Source organism: Erithacus rubecula, assembly GCF_903797595.1.
Source record: "Erithacus rubecula genome assembly, chromosome: 2".
In the NCBI taxonomy this organism is placed as follows: Eukaryota; Metazoa; Chordata; class Aves; order Passeriformes; family Muscicapidae; genus Erithacus; species Erithacus rubecula.
The window spans coordinates 85,669,732-85,695,738 of record NC_136685.1 but is presented as its reverse complement, the minus strand read 5'-3'; the positions used below and the strand labels follow the sequence as shown (position 1 = coordinate 85,695,738).

Genomic DNA, 26,007 nt, shown 5'->3' with positions numbered 1-26,007 from the left:
CTGTAAAATTGAAGCATAAAAGCCATTTTGGGTTGCCTAAACAATTGTAGGAATCAAATAGTCTGGAAAATTTCATCTCATGTCTGACAAAGTTAGACAAAAAGTTCCTGTCATCCAAAGTGCTAAATCTTCAAGTACTGCATTTTTGTATGTGAGAATTACAAATGAAGATTTCCAAATGAAAAACTGTTTCCTTCATCCTCCTCACTCCAAAAATAAAAATAAAAAAACCCAAACCAAAAAACAAAAAAACCCAAAAAACAAAAAAAACAAACAAAAAACCAACTAAAACCCCACCAAACCTTTTATCTGGTCAATATTCAGGACTTTTGTATTAACAAGAAGATAAAACATAAATAGATGTGGGAAATGCTTTAGTTCACTATGTTTTACATTTACTCTCAGGGAAAAGAAAAAAGTTAAAAATGTTTTTCTGTATCTACTGAAGAGTACAGCCTGTCAAATCCAGCAGAACACTTGATCATATATTTAACTTGAAACATGAGAAGGCTGACTTATTTTATTAGTCCTTGCAATTAATCAGAAGTATTAAAGCTAACACTTCATATAAAACTAAACTAATGGAACTGCATTTCAGACATACTCATACCTTTTCCCTCCATTCAAAAAACATAACTTCTTTGTGATACTTATAAGGAATTCTTCTCTTTAGTAAAGAAATCTGTGATTTAAAAATACAGAACCTTGTTTAAAAAAAACAAAAGCTTTTTGCTAAAGAAATACCTTGAACTTGAAATTCAAGAATCTGGCATTTTCAATAACTTTAAAATGATTCTTCTTGGGTGAACTCAAATGAAAATTTCCAGTGGGGTCCCTGAGAAGGACTTCTTTTATTTGAAGGCTTTTTAATTGTAGAATTCCTTGTTCTTAGTAAACTGTGTAAATTACTCTTTCTTGAAATGTGCTTTTCAAAATAGTGTGGTTAAATACGGACCAGCAAGTTCCCTTCTCAGTCCTTCACATTGCTCCTGATAGCTACAAGCAGCCGTTTCTTGGGTGGACAAAACACAAAAAGTCTGTTGCAACCACTCTTGAGCAACATGAGCCATACTAAAATGGGCACTGAATATACTGACAGCACAAAAATTTAAAAAAGAAATAGAAAGAATAAAAAGAAACCAGTCATTCAACAGTAGCTTAAATCTTAATCTAGTTGTCCAGAAGAGAAATAATTATTTTTATGGTAAAATTAGTATTTTTCAATATTTTAAGGCTCAAATGGAACAAGAAAAAAAACGTGTAAAGGCGCTCTCTTCTGTCATTGTTTAGCTTCATCTGTTCCTGACCCCCATGGCATAATATCATATTCCAGGAAAACAGTTGTTTTCACTCTTTCCACTTGCTCCAATATTCCCATACTTCTGATATTTTGTTTCCACTGATGCAAAAAAAAAAAAAAAAAAAAAAAAAAAAAGAGGGGGGGAAAAACAATTACTCACATCTAAAATTATACCAGCAAGGAACTAACAATTAAACAAGAAATGTCTTGGTTGTCCAACATCTAACCCTTACCTTCAGGCTGCAGGACACTTATAAGGGGGAAAAGGAAGCCTTTTGTACCCTCTCAGAATACTGAGAGGCAAAGGCCTGGTTTGACACATGCACTGTAAATTCCTCTGATGCCCTCAATGCCACCCAGACTGTCAGGCAGGCTGTGTCTCCTCTTAGGGGCTTATCCCACCCTTTTTTTTAGAACTGCCATAAGCACTACAAGGAAAGAGCTCCTTTGGATCTGTCTTTGGTTCAGATGGGTCATGGTAGCTGGTGCTGATTGGAGAGTAGTTGCCAGTTCATTTATAATGAGATCAGCATAATCCTTATAGTCAGAAAACCAGCAAAAGCTCAATGTCAGCCCCAAAGAACAAAAAATAGATTACTAAAAGTGTGAGTTAATTCCTGTGCCTGCACCTTCTCTGCAGAAAAAAACCCAATACAATACCAAATGAAGAAACTGGCTAAAAAAGGTAAGAACCTGGAACAAAAAAAAAGGAGGAAAATATTTTCTTTTACTTCTGGATTCTGCATGTTAGAGGAGCATTCCACACTTCCAAATTTTTTTCTGCAATCCCAGAATTTAGAAATTTTCTTTCCCATTTTAGGGAAAAATGAGATCTTGATCATTACAGCCTAAAAACAGTCATGAGACTCAGGTGAAGCAGAACCAGAGTCACATGTGTGATAAACAACCCTTCCTCAGACAAATGGAAACTCCCAAGATCCCCACCGGAGGAGAGATGAGAAGTCTGTGTGAGTTGTGGTCTGACTGGGGAATTTGGACACGAATAGTTTGTCCTATACTTATACAAGAAGTTAATCAGAAGTCTGTTTGGGAGCCTGCAGCTTAAACTAAATCATATAACTTTGAGGTTTAATAAGAAAAAGAGTAAAATTATGAGAGAAGGACAGAAGATGAAAACTGTACATCTGCTCTCAGGGAATACCACATTCCCGAGCAGATTAAACATGCTAAACTAGGATGTTTGCTTTTAGTTTAGCTTGGTGTTGTACTTGAGGAGTGGAAAGATCAACGTACTCTCTCTGAAGATTTTTGGCTTTCTAAAGCCTGTGCTGACATGTGGCACACCTGGAACAAGGTTGTAGTTACATGTTCAAGTAGCCTGCTTGGAACTAGAGGTATTTCAGGGTGTAATCCAGTGCTCAGGGAATTTTCATCCATGGACAAGGGGATTGGGGCGTGAGCCCTTGTAACACCTACAAGTTACCACACAAACATTTATCCTTCCCCGACTGGACTGATTGTTCTTTAAATAAAAACCATACTTCAATGTCTGTACAAAAGTAATTATTTCATCTGAAAAAGAAAATTAAATCAATACCCTTTGCTAGAACTGTACAGACAGAGCCATTTTATATAGATCAGCCTTACTCAAAAAGAAGCAGGGCTGACAACATTTGAGCATTTTGCAAACCAGAAATCTTCTATTTGGAATTTTTTTCTTGGATTGATTTTTGTTTTGGAACTTCTCTAAACACTGTTTAACTTCAAAAATATCCTGACCAAGCTGTACCATATGACATGTTGCAAACACAGAATCTACAAGAGCTGCTTTCATTCTAAAAGTCAGGCGCTTTTATTTAGCAGGGCAGACTTACAGATGTTTCAGTAGATCTAATCCTAGGGAAGAAAAAAAAGATTAGACAATGTGAGCCGTGGTAAATTCTAAATAGACTTTCTGTTTGCACCACTAATGCATACAGCCTTGAGTTCTCACACAGCATTGAGGTACTGCTGTGCTAACAGAAAATAAACTCTGCTTTATAAACTGCACAGAATTGTGAGTGGATGTCCCCTGAGGATGTAAAAAAAACTGGGAAAAAAAAAAAAAAGGGAAAAAAACTGCGAAGCAATGACTAATCCTAGAATAGATTTAAAACAAGGGCCTATTTTCCATAAAGACCCCAAAGAATTTTTACAGTATCATCACTTTGTGTGGTGTCAAACAGGGAAGTTCTGTTGTAGTTAGCAAACATTAACATGTCCTCTTCATAATCCTATACACGCTTCAAGTAAAAGGGGGCCCCATGTCAAAATCTTCCAAATAATGGCTCTGGCTGACTGCACATTTGGGTTTGCTCACTTCCAAGGTCCTGGCATCCTCTAAACCTGCCTGTGGGCAGCATCACCAAATCCCAAACTGCCTTTGTCCAAACTGTGCTCCAAGGTTCAGTCTCAACTCCAGAGGCTCAAGTGTGAGTGGGGAGCTCAGTGAGCTCTTTCTTACATGGGGGCTGTGTATCTGAGGAGCTGTGCACCTGGAGATTGTTTTGTATTTGGAATATGTGGGAGCACTGTGAGCCCAGCCAGCAGCCTCCCAGGTTGCAGCACAGGGATAAGAGCTGCAGAGCATCCTCTGTGCTTACTTTAACCAGAACTATTTAGGGAGCCAACTTACTTTGGGAAAACAATAAGCCCCATGGAAAACCTTACTTTTCTGCCCCCTGTGAAATATTTCCATAGTTAGTGCCTATCATTCATACATCAGTTCTATCCAGAGGTTAAAATGGGTGGCCAGGTAGGCGGTCTTGGTTTTGTGGTATGATGAAGTCTTCACCAGGAATCCACAGTGACTGTGCTTATATTTTTAGAGAGGTGTAAAAATTGTGTCAGATTGCTGTTATTTTCAGGTCTTTATTCTTGTCACCTAAGAAGCTTCCAAGGTAAAGTCATTTCCATTTTGACCCTAATTCTTCTTGCAGACCATTTGGGCTACTGCTGCCATACCTACTGTTTACTCTTTTTATACCCTTCCTTTTTTGGGGGGGAATGTAGGATTATTACCAATTAGAAATTCCAGTGGCTGGTTCCTTAGGAGCCCCATAGTCTCAGCTCTGTAATTAAAAGTAAAATAAAGTATCAGGAGTATTCTTGGGTGCCATTGAAGCCTCAAAATTCAGTCACATAGTGGTATGTTTTTTGAACACTTGGACATAAATCTCTTTTCAAATTTTGAACAACCATCACTGCTCATGAAATTTCAGTGAAGTTGCTTGAAAAAAACAACAACTCCTACATACTTTATCATATCATATAAGAATAGTATTAGCTTCCCTATTTTTGAAGCCCTGGCATACTTTAGCCAGAAGGAATTTGCTTATTTGTCCTGTGACTGATACAATATCAAATTTAACATCAAAGGATTCTATCAAAATGTTTTATTTTTGTGATAGCAGTTGTATAAATAATCAGTAAAAAAATTTCATTATTCCTAGTTTCACTCTTCCATATAAATTAATGTATTTCCCACTTAGTGGCAGATTATCCAGTTGCCAAAGCTTTAGGGATAAATAAAACCTTTCTGAAACTGGGACATCTCAGGAGTAAAGTACCTCACTGATCATGAATTATTCTTTTTAATACAGTAAAATAGGGTTTGTAATGGAAAAACTCCATTCACTAGTGCTCAGAGAAATGATAAAACACCTCCATGTTTTCTTATCCACAGCTAGTTAGATGAATACAATGAGATAAAATGCAGACTTATAAAATAACTGCATTGTATCCAGTGGGTTTTCTAAACAGCTCTATTAAAAAACTTCACAAGTTAGGAAAGGACTTGATGGGAAATAAGAAGTGATATCACCAATTTCTCTTTAAGAGAGATTTTTTCCCAGGAAGTCTTAAAGTCTTGTTATTAGCTTCAGTGGAAAGGTTTTTTTTAAAAAAAGACACTAGATAGTATCTCCTGGGCATGAAAACACCTGATAAAATGAAACTTAATTAAACTGTCCTATTTATACTAAAACCTAATATAGTCCCTCTCAAAGTGATATAAAATAGTTGGGGACTTGATATAAAAAATGTTTTACATTGCTTCTTTACAAAGGTTCCACCAAGCACAGCCTTATCTGCTAAATTCTGTAGGATTGTTCAAAACTTCTGTATTTTCCCTTGAGTGCTACAGGGTCTTTAACATCAATATTATTGATTTACATCATAAATGGCCAGTTCTATATGATTCTCTTTTTAAAGAAATTTTATTTCACTTCCAGAGGCTGTATGCTCTTACTAAACAGGCCCAGTAGTGCTGAGTACTTGCAGATTCTTCTGAATTAATTGGAGAAGTAGGTAGAGTTGGCTACAATGAGAGCTCCATGTAGGAAGCCTTGTGAGGCACAGATGCAAAATCCACCATTTAAACTCACAGTTCATGGTAGTTAATATGCTATTGCTGCATTTGCCTTTAGTTTGTGCTTCATGTGTTACATAAAAATATCACTGGCATTCATTGGGAACTCATTATGATTCAAGTAACAGAAAAATAAATGCAAATAAAACCACACTTCCAACCATTGCTTAATTGCTAGCACAAAGTTTCTCAGGAATGTATAGAAAATAATTGTAATATTTTAATCATGTCTTAAACAATTTTATTACCAATTCTACTTTGTCTCTCAGGAACTGGTTGAAAGTTTACCTCAAACTGAAAATGCTAGACAATCTGCTTAGTGAAAAAAAATCTAATTTTTATTTTCCTGTTGAGTCTTTATAGGAGTTTAAGCTCCACTACTGAATGAACATTTATTTATCCTCTGTAACTGCATGTTAAAAACTTCACATGTCCACCATTGTTGTGGGCATGGTGACACACATCTGACTGCACAGGGGACTGTGACACAGAAGGATTTGAACTTGCTAATTCCACATGGAAAAAGAGCTTGGCAGCGACAGCAGAGAGCTATACCAAAGTTAATTATAACATTTTAAAAGCTGCAGGAGCTCTCTCCCACTTCAAGGCAAATGTACTGGAGGAACTCAACCAGATGGAAGCAGAGTTTCATAATATAAATCTGCTCTGTGAAGGAAGTCCACTTTCACACCACACCTATGGATCTTGGCTTACAAACAGGTGATCCCAAAGGCTGCTGGCTGTCTTAAAAATTACAGAAATTTTGTGGGTAGGAATTCAGAGCAAATGGGACCAATGGAATGTCTTGTCCCTTCTTCATTCAAACAGTCCCCTGTCATCACTTCTCCTCACACATAAATTTAATTTAATTTCCACTGATTGCAGAGTTATAATAAAGATAGAATGTCATCCCACAGAATTTTCATAAACATGAAAACAAAAATATCCAGTAAGAAAAGTCAAAAGTAGATTTTATGCCTTTTTTGTCCTTTTTAGCATAATGTTTCACTCTATTTTTTTCAGGCAGAAATGAAGCCCATATTTCTTTAGAATAACAAGTCCCAGAGCATGAGTGTGAATAATCTTTTATCATTTCAGGTTAAGATGGTTTATCAGCTACTGGATCTGCCACTTCTTCAGTCACCTTTTCAAGGAGCAGTTACTGATTCCCCATCACATCAGTGAAATTTATGAGAGGAGGAGCAAAGAGAAGAGTAATGCCACATCTTGAGGGAAAGGAGATGACATTTGTCTGAAAGGCTGGCTTTATTTTGGAAATGGCAGCTGTTTGGAACTGTTGACAGATTGGGAGTGTTAGAAATTGTCCCAGGCCAGATGGATTACTGATCTGGGTCCAGGTGAATAGGTCAGAGGCACTTTATAAATGATGGCATCTATTCCCACGTAGCTATCACCACTGCAGAGTAGTATAGGTAACAGTTATTTTTATAACATGTAATTGAGTTATTTTGGAGCAGTCCCACACAGGTCAGGGGTATGTACTTTTTTTATCATCTTCCTCCTCTTTTGCTGCAGCAGTTGCAGTAACTTGAGACATTTCTAGTACTATTCCTAATTGAATTAGGATGGGCTGAAGGCAAGATATCTAGGGAGGGGTGGTAGAGAAATAGCTCTTTCAATCAGGAAATCACATTCAATCTTTTTCATTCTGTTATTTCCTGTGACCTGAATACATTGATCTGTTTCAGAGTCATGTTGTAAGATTTTTTTTTTCAAGGAACAGGAATGACTCGACCAAATAAGAACTTGAAAAGGTAGAAAACAAGGATTTTCATGTATTTGTGGGAGCTTGATAGTTTCACTTCTTGCATTCTATTCTGCTGCATTTTATTTATATTATCATGCATTTTTCCAGAAAACGAATAAATTTTAATTCAAATTTAAGTGGAAATTAAAGAAAGTGGAAAAAGCATTCTCTCTTTAATTTAGTCAATTGAATATACTATAGAAATTAAAATAATTGAAGATGTAAGCTTTTGTCAGTGCTTGGATTGAACAAATACCCCTCAACTGTATGAAAACTGCAGAGCCTTGTTTTGTCCTACAGTGTCCTTCAACACCTTGATGGCCTTAAGTACAGAAGTACAAATTAGAGCCTCATCTCCCTCACTAGCTCCACTTGTGCCAAATCCTTGGAAATGCTTGACAGAAAGTTCTGTGAAGCGTTGTCTGTCCCCACACATGTAGCAGATCTTCTTTTGTGAATAGTTGCCTGTGTAAATTTAAAGTTGTTAATGCCAGGTTTCTACCAATAAAACCTGGATTTGAGAACCATGAGAAAAGTGAAGACAAAAAGTGCAAAAACTTTTGACAGGAGTACAGCACTGTAATTTTTGTTATGGTCCAGATCCCCTCACTAGTTTGACAAAGCAGCTAGATTATTCACGTGTTTGTGAAGATTCTGGTCCTAAACTATCTTTTGGCAAAATGCAGAAGTTTTTCCAGTAAGTTCTACCTAAGCCTCATCTAGAGAGAAAACTGACACCAGTCATAGGTGCAGAGCAAAATGAAGAGCATGTCAAAAGATTGCAGTACATTTCTTTGCACTCAGCTGCTTCAAAGTCGTGCATCTACATGTAGCAATCCTCTAAGAAGAGCTCATACATGTAATGTGGAATTGAGAAGAACTGTATTTTCACATAGCTGTAATGAACAGCTTAGAAACTGTTCATTACAGCTTAGAAAAGTTAATTATATGCCTTAAATGCCTTTGAATCTTTCTTTATGCCTGATGTTTTTTTTCTCAGTGCAGTTTGAGACTAGTACAGATAATCTTGTCATTCCAGAATTCAGTTCCAAACCATGTGTTAGCAGGAAGGCTCTAGTTTTCAAATTTTCAAGAATATGTCCTCCTTTGCTCTCACTACACAGGTGACAAAATTGTTTAAAACCACATGAATAACTGTTCTGAATCAGAGTACACCAAATGAGCTGAGATGTAGCAAGTGCTATAGCAACTGTTCGTTTTCTTTCAAAACCTGAAATAAACTGTTGACACATGATACTTCACATGCCAAAGGGGACATAATGCAGTAATATTTTCTACAGAAACTGTGTAATACTAATATATTCTGTGGAAACTAAGAATAGCCAAATATACATATAGCATAGAATAGGCTGAGAATAATTTTGAGGATATGGATTTAAAGTATTTTAGTTAGCCTCCGCTTAACTGTTATTAAGTACTATACATAATTAAGCCCAATTAATCTAATTAAACTTCCAACTGACAAGGGTTTCCAGTTGGCTGAAGTTTTGCAGAGCTCTTTTGTACATGACAGCAAACATTAACCTTTCCTTTGAGCAGCTGACCCTCAAAAAGATGTCCCACTAAGAGATCATATCATATACAATACAGTCTAACCACAATCCTGACCGCTGAAAGGTCAATAATTTCCACCATCTTTCAATGTTAGGAATACATTAGGGAGATCTTTCCTCTGTGTTTCTCAAGAAAAGCCATGTTTGGTGAGCTTCCTCTTCTTTGTTTCTATTTTCTGAATCTTGAATTATTAATTGCTTATACAGTAAAGCTGAAGGAGGTCCAAGATAGTCTGTACTTCAGACAGGGTTTAACTTCTTCCATACAGAATGTTATTCTCAAACAGAGCCAAATTCTAAGCTCTTCAGTGGGAATATTGTTCAGTTATGAAGAACAGAATGTGTCAATGTTTAAATACACATCCATAAAATATATACACACATCTATATATGAATGTTTATATATAGTCTATATTCTAAATATATGCATGCAATTCCTATGAAAGTCCATTCTAAAGATCTAAAGATGTCAGAAATTGAAACCACCAGTTATTTTGTTTACCACCAGCCACTCAAAATTCTCCCATGAATAGAAATCTTCATTAGTTTTTAAGTTTAAACTCTCAAACTTCTTTTTAGGTTAAATAGTGCTTGTGTTTCTCACTGGAAAAGGCACATCAGCAGGACCAGGAGGGCTGTGAACCACTGCTCTCAAGGCAAAACATTATTAGCCTGCCTAACTGCATGAAAGGATAGACTTTGTCTAAGCAGAGCTTTCAGGAATTTTAGTATCTCATACCAGAGATATATCCAGGTGCAGAAATATGATATGCATGTCATACTGAGCACTGATCTGGGTGCCAGAAGTATAGGAGTGTCTTGCTGACTCTATTTCTGTTTTGGGGTTTTTTTAGCTGAGGTATGTCAAATTCTGTACCTTGATTTAATAATTATTTTTTAATCTTTCTTGTTTATTAAGGATGTCTTTCTTTCAGCATAAAGATTATATTTAATTTCTTGTTTGAACAGTATGCAGCACTTCTATCCCAGTGAATACTTGAGAGCACTCTGATAACTACAAAATTTTTACACAATTTTTCCTCCTAGCTCCCATTTCAGCCTTTGGAATTCCATCATATTTGGTGTTGGCAGAATAAAACATGGGTGTTCTTGCATTTCCTTAATAAAACCCCCAAGAGAACTGCTGTAGAAATGTGCAAGAGATGCAAGGTTATGATCTGCCTTGCAATGAAGTGCATGGGAACATGTTCAAAAGTCCTTAAACAGGAACTAAGTGTTAATTTAAAAAGAAAGAAGAGAGCAATGAACACTGCAATGATTTTACCCATAAACTTGACAAAACACAGATGGAGATTTGTTGAATCTATGTTTCTCAGGGCTATTGCATGCAGAAAAAGACAATACATATTTAGCCATCTTCTCAGGAGGTTGTTTAATGATAACAGACATTATGTTTCTTTACTCTGCTCCCAAGGCTCTTTTAACAGTTGTATAATATGCATGCATATTAGGGAGGAGTGTCTGGCATCCCTGGTTTTCTTCCTTTCCTAACCAAATGTCTGAACCTGAAGCTAGAGTCAGGTTTCTTCTTGGCTATACTCCTTCTGGCCCATGGAAGTAGAGTTTTTGGATGCACTTCAAGAGAAAGGGTGGAGAACAAGTTAACCAGAATACCTCATGGCCTGAGCACGTCACTAATGTGACAGATATGGGTTCAAGCATTCCTTGTTTGAAGAAAGCACAAAACTCCTAATTGCTGGATGAATTACTGGAGTATTATGCAAAAGGATGGATATTGAAGCATTTGAGTGCCTGTGCATTATCACATATAACTGCATGGAAGACAAAAGTGGAATTTTTATGGAACCCTGCCTAAACTTGAACTACGAGAGAGTACTGTGCAGGATATAGCACAGGACTGAAGCTCCTGCCAAAAGAACAGCTCTTTCAACCATGCAGGCAGCTTCCAGGCAAAGCACAAAGATATTATATATATATATATATATGCACCAGACTAAGTTTATTTATTCCATATAAAAAAGAATATTAATCATAGAAGATACTAAAATAATGATGGCCTATGATTGGTTACGGTTATTTCAGAGGACTTAATAACCTGAGACTTTTTGTTGTTATTCCATTTTTGAAGTAGTGGAAAAATACTTCAAAAAGTGAAGGGCTTTGGACAAATAAAATGTTTAAAGAATATGGCTTTCTGATTATTTATTTTCTTTACATCTTACCTTCAATTATTTCAGAAATATTTTACCTCTACAAAATCATACAAGTGTGCCATTGTACAATTGACACAGTTCTACTCCTTCTGCAGCCAAATAAAACAAAGAGAAGTATTTGTGCAAATACAGTCAATTTCTCTAGAATTATTTCCAATATTTTTTCATGACCAGTGCAGGATTAAAGTGGTCTCATGATCAGACAGATAAAATACCAAGGACCCAGTTCTGCTACCTTTACACAGAGCAGTGGTTTGGTCTGGAGGAACAAACCAGAGTATCAAGGAGCTATCATTACATTTCAATCAAGCACATTTTCAAATCAGACCCCTTCAATGTGAAGGTGAGAGGTGCTACAGACACTTCTGCATTTTCAGCATCTAATTTAGCTATGTTCCTGTGGTCTTAACATCCTGAAACAATAACAGAAATAAAAGACTGCTGGCAGGCTCTGCTGGAAATATAAGTAGGGTGTCCAAAGGCTTACTATTTATTTACACACCTAAACATAAATAATCCCCTCATGTACCACTTTTACCCATAGGCTAAAACACATAGCTTTACATGAAGGTCATACTTGTCCTCGTGTTTTGGAAACATAATCTGTCTTTTAGGGTTTGCAATTCTTGTTCCAACTGTGGATTTATAAATCCCTCCACTTTCAAAAAATTAAAGAATTCTTAAGGCTTAAGTTTGTTTTCATTTGGATGGGGTAAGTATTAAAAGAAAATCCAATGCAGTGTCAATATATACATGTAGACACAAACACATTTCCCAAGAATATTTGAGAATGTACAACTTGGTATCTGAAAGGCCCAGATAATAGAAAAAACACTGGCCAATATAAATTTTTTTTTTCTCTGAACACAGCTGAGGGATGTCTCACTTTGGCATGCACCACTGGGAAGATTTTTGAATTAATAGTGATAGCTGTGTTGAAATTCAGTATCAGAAAGTCATTGAAATTTGAAATTTTTTTTAAAAGCCGTTTCTGATTTTTAAGGAGAAGCTGATGTACTGCGGCTATATCTGTGTGAGGAATCAAGTTGCTGGATGTTCAATCTACATAAGGATCTGATTCTAGCCTGTGGTAGAAATATTTTTGCCTTTTTTCAGGCTTTGAGGACATAAGGTTGATTTCAAGAAAAAACTTTGGGGCTTCTCTTGGGGTGCAGTGAAGTCTAAAGGTGTGTCTCTGTTTCCATCCCTCTGTAATCTACCACATCTCGCTGGTGCTGCAGGGAGGAGACTGAGACATTTCCAAAAGCATCTTCTCTCTGTGAGGGATGCAATAAAGCTTGACAGGCAACATGGTCTGCAGGAGGCTGAACAAGCCCTTGTTCATAATTTTCAAAAATCTTGCTGAACAATCCAAAAAAGGTAAAAAATACCACTTAATTTAAAGAACTATTCCCCCCCCCCAAAAAAAAAAAAAAAAGAAAAAAAAATTGTATTTTCTAGATAGACTTCAGGCTGGAAAGAAAATGCTATCTATAGAGAAGATTCAGCTCACATCAAAAATCTTTGGGTTACCAAATTTATTTTACTAAATTGATTGCTATAATCTAGAGTAAGCTTCCCTAAAGAATAAACTCCAGATGATCCTGACATTAGAGGAGTACAGAACTGAAGTTTCCCAAATTAATTCCATGTGAAAACAGAAATAAGCCCAGAAATTGTTTGTTCCCTCTTCTTTCACAGTCTTCCCAAATAAATCTGGCAAATTGTTTACAGTCTACTCCCATGTCTGAGGCCCTCACTGGATCAAATGCCTGTTTCCCTTTGCCCTGTCTGGTTTAGACTGCAGACTCTCTGGGCTATGGGCTGCCTTTTCTGATAAATCTCTACACAGCAGAGAGTACAATGGAACATGATTACTTGTCTGGAGATCTTGATATAAAAGGATCTAATATAATGCAAACATCAGGAGACATAATACCATGTCATATCATATCAATGACAGGAGATAAACAGAGTCAGCCTACAGCACTCTGTGTGGAGAGCCTGCAGAGACCCTGCAATGAGGAGGGAATATAGAAATAGAAAACAGTTTTTCCAGAGCTACAGGTTAATTCCTTCTCCAGTAACCAGGATGAATAGGATGAAGGCCATAAAACATGAATGCCCTTCTTAATTGGAAAACAGGCAGTAAACGAGCTGCCCCTTTAGGATCAAAGACTCTATTAAAAATGAAAGATATTATTACAGTTATTGTAAGGTTTTAATAGTAGCATTTATCAATAGTCCTTCTCACTGGGGAAATTGCTATAAATACCCAGATGACTTACAAGCAACTGTATTGCTCATAACATCAAATGGCTGGCCAAGCATTACCTTCTGATATTCTTTTTCTATTTCATTTTATGCCCTTGAACCTAGGCCCTAGAAAATACATTTTTAAACAAGGAACAATTCATCCTCTGATATATGGCTGAGCTGCTAACAGTAGAGCTGCTAATCTTAGTAAAATTTACCTCTGTAAAAATTTGAGATGTCACTTAATCATTCCTCTCACTGTTTACTTTCAAGGGCTAAACAAACATGAAAATTTGTCTCCTGAATGTCTGAGATACAATAACAGGCTGCATCTCTTTCTCTCACCCCAGAAATAGGCTATATTTGGTAGAATTATGTCAGATGCCTCTGGGTTCATGTTAGTTATTCAGCAAAATTGGAAGAGACTTAGTTAAGAGAAAACTATTAGACAGTATAATCCCAGGGACAGCCTTAATATCAAAATAAAACAGTATGTTAAAATAAATTGCATTTTGGAATCATTCAAAGTTTCTCTATAGGAAAGACAGATGTAGTGTCATCAAGCTGTTAATATGCAAATTTCTGAGAAAAAAATACTTTCCAGATGACTGTTCATACTTTCCTTGGGTGTAAATCTTCTATCCCTTTCCCTTCTGCTAGTGTGAAGATTATGGCAGAATTTCCCTGTGCTCCTGGGACCTCACCAATACTGAGGTGTTTCAGGTTGGCAGCTGTTTTGGAAGGATTGTCTTCCTCACCTGGCTGGGGAAAACCTTTTACACTTTAAGGATGCAGAGGTTGAGATCATGAAATGAGGGCATATTTCTTCTGATCTGAACCCACTCCTTTGTCTTTCCAACTCTTGTTTTTCTGTCCCTCTTAATCACAGAACTAGAGGATAATTAAGCTGCAAGGGACCTCAGGAGTCTCTAGTCCAAGCTTCTACTCAGGCTTTAAGACTAGTTCAGGTTATTTGGTGCTTTGCTCTGACAGGAATTCAAAACCTCCAGGGACAGAAATTCCCTCTTTTCCATACTGCACTTAGTGTTTAGCTGAGTGCTCACAATGCCAAGTAAAGGATTTCTTTCCCTTTCCCTGATCTGCTGTCTGTGTTCCTGGTGATGCAGCCCAGGATGATATTTGTGTTCTTTGCTGCCAGAGCTCATGTCCAGCCAGCCCCTCAAGCCCTCTCCTCCAGAGCTCCTTTCCTCTTTGAAGCTCCCTCTCATGGGATCCCATCTACCATTTTTCAGAACAACCTTAAATCTGCTCTCCTTCCCCAGGATGCTGAGTTCGTAATTCATGGTGCCTAAAACCAAGAGTATCAATGATTATTACAGGCCAATAGTCCTGTCTGGTTAAGTGAATAGCAGATGCAGCTGTGTGTCATCTTTCTTTGCTGTAGCACCTATACCTGACCATGTACCCTTCCAGAAGATATCAGAGAAAAGAAAGTTCTCCAAAAGAATTAGGATCTGGGTACAGAGACTTCCTGAGTTGTTTAAACCAGGCTTCATCTACTCCCTCATCCTAAGAAGACAATTGAAACACAATTCTCTTTGTTCTGAGAGAACAAAGGGAAGAGAACATTCTCTTATTGTGTATTCCTCCACAAGAACCTTTCAGCCATGTGGGCTGTCCCACACAATAACCCCAGGGCTGATGCAGTTTGGTGACCATGAGCAGAGCTCTAGTTCCTCCTGCATTTTTCTTTGGTATTTGTGTACACAGCATGGAGATTGGCCTTCTTTTCCCCTTTTCTTCCTCACTCCTAAGGTCTGCCTTGTACATATCATCTGGATATCACCCTGTTGTGTTTCTTATCTGTGAGACTGAGTATGGTGGATAAGGAAAGCCAAGAAAAATAGATTAGCTACAGATACACATACAGATAGGAAAATATGGATGTTAGACTTTAGAATGGTGAATGAACAGATTCTGAAGACACGTGTCAAAGGCTAATGCAGCTGAGAAGCCTCTGTATGTGCAGATACTCTGAAATCTGAGGAAACTGGAAGACTGCAATGCAAATTGAGGCTGATACCTTCCTACACAATTCCCCAATTAGCAGAAGGTTTTTGAATAAACCTAATCTCTACATTGCCTAAAATAAATTTCCATGAGATGGTCTGATGACATAGAGAAATCTCTTTTAAATCATAAATGTAAATCAGACGTCTTCATAATATATCAGTTTTCTACTGCAGATGCCTTTTCATTATTTCCTCTTCCCTACCATACAAACTCCACAAAAGCCATTGACAGCTCTTTCTTTCTTGATTAAATTGCTACACAATCCAGTCATTAGTTATGACAACTTTTTCATGTTTTAAACTAAGACCAGTATTGTTTAAAATGTATTGATACATTGCAATTATTGCAACTTTCTAAAACAACTGTACTAAAACAGATTTAGAAAATGTCATTATTATGCCATAACTGTATCTAATTGGTCTATGTCCTCAACTTTACATTTAACTGCACATTTGACATTTTTGCATTTACTTCTTTGTCCTGTAGTTGGTTTTGGCTGCCTAATGGTAGGTTTATATGCAAGACTTGGGACAGTGAATACAGTTTGCTCTCCTAACAGTTTTACCTTAAAATATTTCAAAGACTGTGCTTATCTTATCAGGCAAGAGGAGAAGACAGCTTCTTAGATCAAAAGTGTCATTAACAAAAGCTAGTGGTCAGCTAAATTTAGTTATTTTGCACTTGGGAGAGGGGTTTGGGATTGAATGACAGAAGATGGGGTATTAATACATGACCTTTTGGACCTCATTTTATGAAGTATTTTATGATGTTAGTGGGTTTTATGAAGTACAAATGCTGAACACTCATTAAAATTAATAATAAGTTAGTGTCATCTCTTTAGCTTGATGGTATAACCTGTCTTTTCTGTACTAAAATCACAAGGTGATCAAACATGAAAACTTTGCAGGCAGTGATAGATCTTGTAATCTCCTACTTGCAGCTCTGGGTTTGCTGTTTCATTGCTTTATATTTTACAATGCTCTTCAAATCCAAACAAACTGAAAGTATTCTGTCTTTTATCTATCTGTCCTTACTTTTCTCACAATGAAATCACTAACCATGAAATTAAGTCTGCAACTAAAGTTCCAGAGCAGACAGTGTTAGCAATATGAACAATGCATTGCTCATAACTTGAGTCAAGTGCACTGTCTATAGATATGACTGCAGAAAAAGAAGTAAGAATAAGAAATTCTCACAGTGGCCAAGTTCACTATTAATGGAATTAAAACTGTCATCAGACCCAGTAGATTCATAATTGTATTTCTGAATTATTCCCATTCCAGAATAATGACTGTAAACTGAACATTAAGCCTTATTGAAGCATTTATCCTCTTCATGAGAATGAATAGTATTATTATTCAGTACTATAGCAGACTGGTATGAATGCCAAATGCTTTTAAACTCTCCTACATAATTTGTAACTAAATCTCCACCAAAGTGATGAGTTTCTCTGTTCAGCCTCATCACCTCTTCCAGGGAATAAAGAACAAAATAATTCTTCAGTCTACATACAAAATAGGTGCCAATGGCAAGGAGTGAGAATCAGCCTAGTGTCAATCTACTCTCCTTCACTTTGAAGCCATTACCTCTTGTCTATCACTGATGCCCTTGTGAAAAGCTCTTCTTGCTTCACTGAGCTGACCTCCTTCAGGTACTGGAAGGTGCTCCAAGGGCTCCCCAAAATCTTCTCCAGGCTGAACCCAAACTCTCTCAGCCTGACTTGACAGGAGAGATGCTCCAGCCCTCTGAGCATCTTCTTGGCCCTCTTCTGGACTCAGTCCAACAGGTCAGGAAACTTTAGACAATGCTCAGGTGAAGCAAGATAATTAATACAAAAATTTAAAATATATTCTGTACATATATTACTATAATTCAAAACAACAGACTTTACTGAGGATCAATAATCTTTCACAAAATTAAAAAGATTGAGTGATCATCCCTATTCTAACCATGGGATAACAGGGTTCTTGGAACAAAAAGTGTGTCATCTCATATATCATAAAACTGTCAGGTACAACTCCTGACCAATGTGCATGAGTAAAGTATAAATAGATAAGGATAAAAATGGTAACAGCAATTGTTAGAAGTCAATTCCACATTCTTTCCACTTCTACTTTGTAAACTAGGACCTTTGGACATGCAATGCAGAAGCAGGAAAAAGCAAGAAATATTGGTATCTTGCCATCATTATCTTCTCTATTTATCAAAAGCAAATTATACAAAAATAATTTCTGTATGCAGACCACACAGGTTATATTCTGATCTTGTTATGATTCATTATTTTATTCCAAATAGAGAGTATTGCTTTGGATATTCAGTTGCTGGAAACAATTGGAAAATGTCCATATCCTATATTCATGCTGAGTAACTGAATTTCTTTGCTTACCAGTGGAGTGCTGTCTGTCATTTCTTTGACTATCTTGTCTTAAATTACCTCTACCTTGCTTGGAAATACAGTAAAAGATGAATAGAAGTAGAGTCTGGTTTAAAACTCAGACCTGTTATCATATGGTCTTTTAGCATTTTGCCTTAAATACTATATTATCCTCCATTTGCTACACATCTTTGATATTATGCTGTCCTTCACAAGGTCTTTGTTGTGGGCATTATCCTGAGAATATTTCCAAGTGGCAATAGGAGCCCACAACGCTGCAAAATGCTCAGACTGGAGGACAAAGGCTTAAGCCAAAAAATGGCACATTGCTGTTTGTCTACCAGCAACCAGTAAATAATTTTATTTGATGCTTTTAAATTTTTGTTTACTTTAACAATAATTTTTAAGTTGGAAGATAGAATTCACCACCACAAAACTGGTGCAAAAGATCAGATTCTCTAATGAAATACTAAAAAAGATAGAGAAATGGAAAACATTGAGATGGATAAAATAGCCTTCTTCCTCAAACAGCCTGTCTGTATTTCCAATTACAGTGCTTCACCCTGTTCTAACCCTTTTTGCAACACAAAATTAAACACTTTTCTTGCAGCCTCTGCCTGACCCTAAGATGGTTGCTTTTTTAGCATGAATATAATACCTTTCTCATACAAAAGCTTGAAAAGCTTTTAAAAAACATTGCAATTACAAAGCTGTGTGAATGTGAGCTGGGATTACAAGTAATAGTACAGTAAGATCTTAATTCATCTTTTTTCTGTTATAGCTATTTCATGGAAAAAGGAACTCGATAGGCTGTCTTATACAAAAACAAATGGGAAGCAACAAAGAGATTGACTGGTGTTCCTTATCCAAAGATTGAGTTTCAAGTGCTAAATAGATTGAAGCTAAGAGAAAGGGCTTGAGAATAATCAGAATTTAAATTTTCTTTCTATCTTCCAATTTGACCTCAAATTTCTGGTCTTTTAGATGATTTGAAATAAGAAAATCAAAACCTAATACCATGGTAGCATCTTGGATAACAAAATAATCCAAATATAATAGAGTAAGGAAAAGCAAGGCATCTGGGGGAATGTAGCTTATTTTAGCACTTACTTTAGAAGTTTTTGTCTCCTGCTGGAACATGATGTATAAAAATGAGGAGTCCTGAGTACTAAGATGGTTCCTTTTTTAAAAAAATAAAAAGGTAGTAGTAAAGAAGTTAATATGTTCTGGACTTGGAGAAGAGAAACTTTCATGCTGTGATTTTAGTATTAAACATTCTAATGGGAGATAAAATAAATAGATAATAATAACATATTAAAATATAGATTTTCATATTTGTATAAATGTTAAGCTTCTTTTACATTGTCTTGCATTATATGTTTGTTTGTATTGACTGATTGGACATCAATTGTTCTTTTTAATGTTTAAATTCATACCATTCAAGCATAGGAAAGTACATGTCCTTCAAAATACCCCATCTGTATGTATGCATGACCACGTAGATGTAAAGTCAGTAGCCAGTCTCTACAGAATATGACATTAAAGAGACACCTAACAGACACATTGTGTTCCCAGACTGTATTATGAACCTCCTGGAAAACAACCTAGAAAACTTGCTTCTTCCATTTTTGCCTCCTGCATATTTTGTCACTAGCAGCTTTATGAATCTTTGGCTATGAAAAGTTGGTCCCTTAGTGATGTCGTTTTAGTAATACTTTTAAAAAATAAATAAATAAAAAACTAAGCCAAAAAAAGCCAAACAAACAAAAAAACAACCCAGAGTATATATGTACACCTCTTTCTTATCTCCCTAACATTAGACAGGAATTTGTGTGGATGATTTGGAATAGGTGCAATGAGTTGAAAGGGAAACATAAAATGAAAGTGCATTTGCAGTGCACAGAAAAGTGGGCCCTTCTCTGCTCTGTGTGTGTAGAAATCAAATTGCCAGTAAGTACCCAGCCTGAAAAAATCCATCCTTCAGCAGGCTGCTTAAATGGGCCTTAACTTTCTTAGCATTTCTCATTGCCCACCAGTGATTCAGTAAGTGCCTTTCTACTATTAAAAATCAGTCCAACATTTTAATGAGACAGAAAAGTTGGTTCAGTGAATTCCAGCTGTGTTTTTTCTAGAGTCTGGGCAGCATTGCTGAATATGAGAGAAAGTATGGTTTCTCTGCAGGTGAGCTACTTTTCTTTTTTTTCCAACTAATTGTTCCCCCTCTTCCTTTTCTCTCCCCTATGACTGCAGACAGCCTGTCTATCAATTCCTGCCCAAGTCATGGAGAAAATGCTGCTGGCAAAGGGTGATGCAAAGAGAGCCACAAATCTCCAGCAGCAGTGCTGGTATCACCACTCCATCAACCATTCCTTCCCATCACAGCCCCCTCCACCTTCCTTTTTTTATTCCCTGTGTTGTTCTCAGGCCAGCAGCTATGTGTAAACAGGATGTGGGAGCTGTAGTGAAATGTATTCAAGTCCTGTACACCTCCCTGCTCACCTCTGGCTGCAACGTGCATCCTGCCTGGAACATCTGCTTCAGATAAATACAGGGAGAGTTCAAGCTGTGCAGGGAAGGGCACAGCCTGGAGCTCTTCAGCCTGCTCTTGCCACCCTCATTCTTTAACGTTTAAAAAATATAGAAAAAACATTTTACCTCTGACTGGGGGGCAGGTTTCCTAAAAAGGTACTGTTGAATAATTGTAAAGAGCCTTCTGCCCTACATTTTATAATTGAAAGACATTCTAAGCCCATTGAGAATAATGCAACCTACATATTAGATTTTATGTTTACATCTAAGTTCTAGTAATGTTAACTGAAAGGTGCACATTCATATGCTGTTGATACTCTTGATGTAACTTGAGATGAACTTTCATGGATGGCAGTGCAGTTTTTACAAAATTGCCTCTGGTAATATGGCTAAAATAGATGATAGGGCTTTATAGCACAGTCACTCAGAAAAGATTTCATTACAGCTTGGAAACTGAAATAATGTAAGTGGTTGTTACTTTTCAGTAGATTTCCACTGCAGGCAGTCTGGGAGACCCTGGTAATTCTGCAGTCAAAAGAGCAGCTTAGAAGTCTCTAATGACCAGGTAACCCTGAGTAATGTACAGCCAGTGGAGACTTGCACAGCCTCATCACCCTTGTCTGAGTTCAGGTGTGTGTTTATGGTCATCATCACAGGCATCTCAGTGGACAGCCTGATTCTTAATATTACATCTTCTGATACAGAAAAAATCTGAATGTCAAACTCATTCAATATACAAAGGTATGACAGCCTTACTAATCCCAAGGGTGACAGAGAGCCGTAAATCCCTGTATGGCCACACTCCCAGAGTCCATGGACATGCACATCCAGCAGGTTGTTCCAGACACAGAGAGTGGTTGGAGGTGGTTGCTGGCACTGAGGCCATGAGGCTGCACCTTGACTTGAGAGCAGAAAGGGAACCCTTCCCTTCCTACTTGTCACCAGATCCCCTCCTGCTCTGGCCTGACCTCCAACTCTTCTGGCTGCCCCATCCATGGAGCACAGGAAATGGATTCTGCCCCCAGTCCTGAGAAGGTTCTGAGGCAGTACTGCCCCTGTACACATGGATGTGCCCACGAGGGAGTTAAGCAGGAACAGGGCTCTGTGCATAAGGGAGACAAAGGCTCCCAAGAAGAAATCAAGTAGAAAATAACAAATTAACAATTCTGCATTTCTACATTGACAGACTTAAGGAGGACAGACATTTTTAGAGATAATAGAGGGTGACTAGACACTAATGGGCTTTTTAACCAAACCTCCATTTAACTTTGCACACATCTCTTGCATTTATTTTCTGAAGCTCCTGTACAAGTATTTTGATCAATACAGGTGATCAAACACAGCCATCCACAATGGCACTGTCTAATCTGGATTAACCACACATTCTACCTTTACAATGCATTGACAGAAATAGCACTTCTGGGGTACCACTCACCTCTTGTTAATGTATATCTCCAATAAGTTCAGTGAACATCTTATTAAATAAATTTAGCCACAAGGTGCCTGTTTTCTCCAAGGTCAAAAGCCTGACCCATGTAACCTCACCTACAGAGGAAAACATTTCAAATGTTTGAGATGGCTCTTACATTAATGACACAATTTATTTAAACAAAATTTTCAGATAAGGATTCTTAAATGAATGAAGTAAAACTGAAATCCTGTAAATTAAATTAGAAGTACCTCATTTATATCCACTGTATGCACAAGAAATCTTGCAGATGCCTTTGGAATTTTTTTTATTTTCTATCATCTTATATATATATATATGTATAGAAGATTGGAGGGGGGAGGAGGGCAGGGAGCTCTGTGGTGTTTTGGGGTTTTTTCCCCCTTTTATAAAAAAAAGATCCACAAAATAAAGCACCTAGTTTAAGTTAGACATTAGATTAAAAATTACAAAAGCCCATTCATTCCTATGTCTTTTGCAACATGTCACACTCACAAAGATCTCACCTTTTTCACCATAAAGAAAAACAAATCATCAGTGGAAGAGATTTAAATTAATAATTCTATTGTAAGCTGGGATCTGACTTGGGTACTTTGATTCAGCTGAGACAGTATGGGGAAGAAGACCAGACTGTGATAGAGAGCACAATCTCTTCTGCAAAAGCACTTTGGAGAGCTAACCCATACAATATGAGAATATTGCATCCCTGCAGAGAAGTATGGAAACCCAGAATCTCCACTTTTTTATACCTTTCAAGCTGTACCTTTCAGACAGTATCTAACCAACAAGATGAGATCAAGACTTATACCACAAGGTGCTATAGAGAGGCTTAAACAGATTAAAAAATCAAAGGGAAAATGGAGCTGCAGTGATGGGGAGTTGCTCATGGTCACTCAACAGGTTCATAGCAGGACTGGAAGTTGAGCACTTGAGGCTCCCTAGAATCCTCTATCTGCAAACTATCCTCAACTCCTACCATCACATCAGCCTTTTAAATCATCATCCCCAAGGTGACAAAGTTATGTCTTCTTTTAAAAGCAATAACTTTTTCATCCTTGCAGAGGGGCAGCAAGGCTCCTGAGAGTGTGATATTTCAATGCAAACAGGCTGTAGCTCTGAGGACATAAAAGACAGGCTACTCACAAAACAACAGGTCAGCACACTCTGCAAAAGGAGTCAGGATTATAATTTCCTACATAGACATGAAAGAACTAATACAGATATTATTCCTTTTTATGTGATCAGGCATCAGTCTGGGCTGTAACAGGTCCTGTTTGTCATTCTTGCTTAGGCTCAGTAAAAGGAGGAAATTTATTACAAGGCCTAGGATGCTCTAGAATTTCTTACTCATCCCATTTTTAAGGGTAGTTTCAGACTATTCTAGCTGTCTCAAATCCATTTTGGAAAATGCTTATTTAAAAGGACTTGAAATTAAATAGGCCAAAAACCAAAATCTACAGACATTACAAAACATTACTTTGTCATAATATCCCTCATCACTTTTTTCAGGAATTGCACAGGAATTGCAAGTGCCAGCTTCTCTGCAACCACCCCAGCAGCACTAACTCAGTGCCCACTTGCTGTTAAGCTGACATTCAGCTCTCCAAAATGCATGTAAAGCTTCATAAATATAATTTCCCCTACTTCCAGTACAGAATCCTTGTTAATCTTACAAACTACATACATCTTCCAGGCAGAAGGTAAAAGCAAACCTATAGTGGCCACTGCTGCCCAAACTAATAGGAAAGGGACAATGTTGTTTTCTTTACATTTCTGACATGACACATCACAAAGAAATGCCAGATCAGGGTCAAGTTACACTAAGCCTCACTGTGCTTTTTGGTCTTGTGATGTGACGTAAGCTCTTACAAAGCAATGAAAGAATTGTAATGTAAAGAAAGGCTTTTGAAAGGTCTGCAAGAAGGAATTAATTGTTGAGCATGGGAAGAAACTAAGTGGCTGGTGTTCCCCACGAACTAAGTGCTGACTGCAAGCTGTGCTCCAGGGCTGTGTCCTGCTGGAATGAACAGACCAGCCCACATATCCCATGGCAGCATCAGAGGCCACCCAATGCCACTGGAAAGTGCCAAGTGGCTGGAGGGGACTCTGGCCCAGCTGTTTGGGGGTAGCTGCAGTACAGAGACCATGCAGCCCACACTGTCCTCTGCCCCATGACTGTGGGACCCCCACTTTTGTCCTCCTTTGGGTGACTCAACACTGTCCTATTCCATGCTTTTTTTAGCCAATAGATGATATCTAGTCACTCAGGCTGGGTTAGCCAAAGTATGAATGCTCAGACACAGAAAAACAGGAGAGAGGCAGCAATACTGTGATGGTACCAGCTGAGCATGATAATAAGGAATGAAATTGAGACCTTGCATCCTTTCCCACCCTTATATAGTTTCCCCCTCTTTACCTTCAAAGCCAAATCTTTTAAATCCTGTAAATTCTAAACACTGTTACAGCTGGAGTGACTCACAAGGAGTATGAGACAAGGGAACCTAAAGGAGGGAGAGAACAGGCACATGAAGAACGGCAGGAAACAAATGTAAGGGTAAGGGTAAGGAGAAAAATCACAAAACAAGAATGGACAGGACATATCAACCCTTGTAAAGGCTTTAAAAAGTAGAAATTTTATGCTAATTTCATGCACAGTAAAGGGCAAGGTGAGAACCAAATGTAAGTGACACTTGTAACTGAGCAAACATCACTGTTATTGTGCAGCCCTGGTTTTAGAAGGGTTATTCTTGAGCTTCAAATCAACTCTTTCATCCTATGCAATATGTAAGATGTTTTTTTCTTTATTTTTTAAAGCACTCTATAAATTTCACTTTTTAAAGTGGGCTCAACATACAAAGGATGGTATGTCTTTCGTTGGTGCTACAATAGTATTGTGTACACAGCTCTGGATAAAGTGATGTTTATAGCAGCATAACTGGGCCTTTAGGTGTGGATGCAGAAACTGAAAGAGAAAGGTTTGGAAAAGAATCAGAAAATCAGCCATGACAGAAACAGATGCAAATCAAATGGAAAGATCCATTAGTACAGAGCAAGTCAAGAATAACACTTATTAAACCTATTCCCTGTACTACTCAGCCTGTACTAAAGTACACTTACTCTTCTGGGATTTCAGGAAGGAAGCAATCCCAACACTCCTCATGCACGCTGAGACAGTGACAGTGACTATGGCTGGAAGTAAATGGAAGAGAAAGTTTCCTTCTTCTATTTTCACCTTCCATAATCCCTACAGTGGCAAATCCATATTTGGAAGGCTGTTGGGTAAACTTGTATTAACGTTGCTTTATCTTTAGCAAACACCTCTTTCTTTCACAGAATTATAAAAAGAAATTATCATAGTTCCTTCTTATATTTTTAGATACAGTTTGTTTTGCTCTTTGTATTTTAAAACAGAAGTGTTTATTTGCAATTGAGCATTCAAGTGGCCCCTAGAAATACACCATGTGACAGCACACTATGACTCCACAGCAACTCTACAGTACAGTAGACTAGCTAATAACAAACACTTCTGTTCTCCAAATTTTCCACTTTATAGATCCTTTCATTTTTCTACTAAGTCATATCTTACAAGCTTGCTGATATGAAATGCTGCTTTGCCATGATGCTTACATATTCATATTATTTCTTTTAAATAAATACAAGCTTTCATTACAATTACTATAATAGTGAGAATACAATTTGAAGCTAGCCAGCAAAAAAGCTATGTCTCATTGCACATATTGGGTCTTGCTGTTCAACTCTCTTCCTTAACTAGTTAAGATGTCTGAGATATTTGCTGAGTGCTTTTTCTTTTTTGAGGTAGCTGAATATGTTGTAATAAAGCTTTGATGTACATTCACAAGATGTTATTCACAGGGTGGTAGGCACTAGTAAAATTACTTTTTTTGTCTTTGTTTTTTACAGTAGTACTTGTAGAATTTTTACCATTTCAATCTATCTCTCAAAACAGAACATTGACATGACAATTGCAGGTTGTAACCTGCAACAGGATGTATTATTCCACTGCACTTGAGGAATAGCTCACAAATATACACCAAATGAAATATGGAACAGAAAGAGAGCATTGCCTCTTTTGAGTGATACATCTCGTGAGTTCTGATTTATCCATAAACCCAACCTTCACATCTCCTATGGGGTACCTTC

The 26,007-nt window shown here is 37.3% G+C and overlaps 1 long non-coding RNA gene across 1 annotated transcript; it reads right to left on the bottom strand.

Annotated features, from left to right (window-relative positions):
* Positions 1-280: 280 nt before the first annotated feature.
* LOC306798418 lies at positions 281-25,086 on the bottom strand. The gene is made up of 4 exons (XR_013773337.1): positions 24,964-25,086; positions 21,835-21,944; positions 18,981-19,050; positions 281-1,399 (listed from the first exon to the last, which is right to left on the bottom strand). It is a non-coding gene; the product is annotated as an uncharacterized lncRNA (long non-coding RNA).
* Between the last annotated feature and the right edge of the window lie 921 nt (positions 25,087-26,007).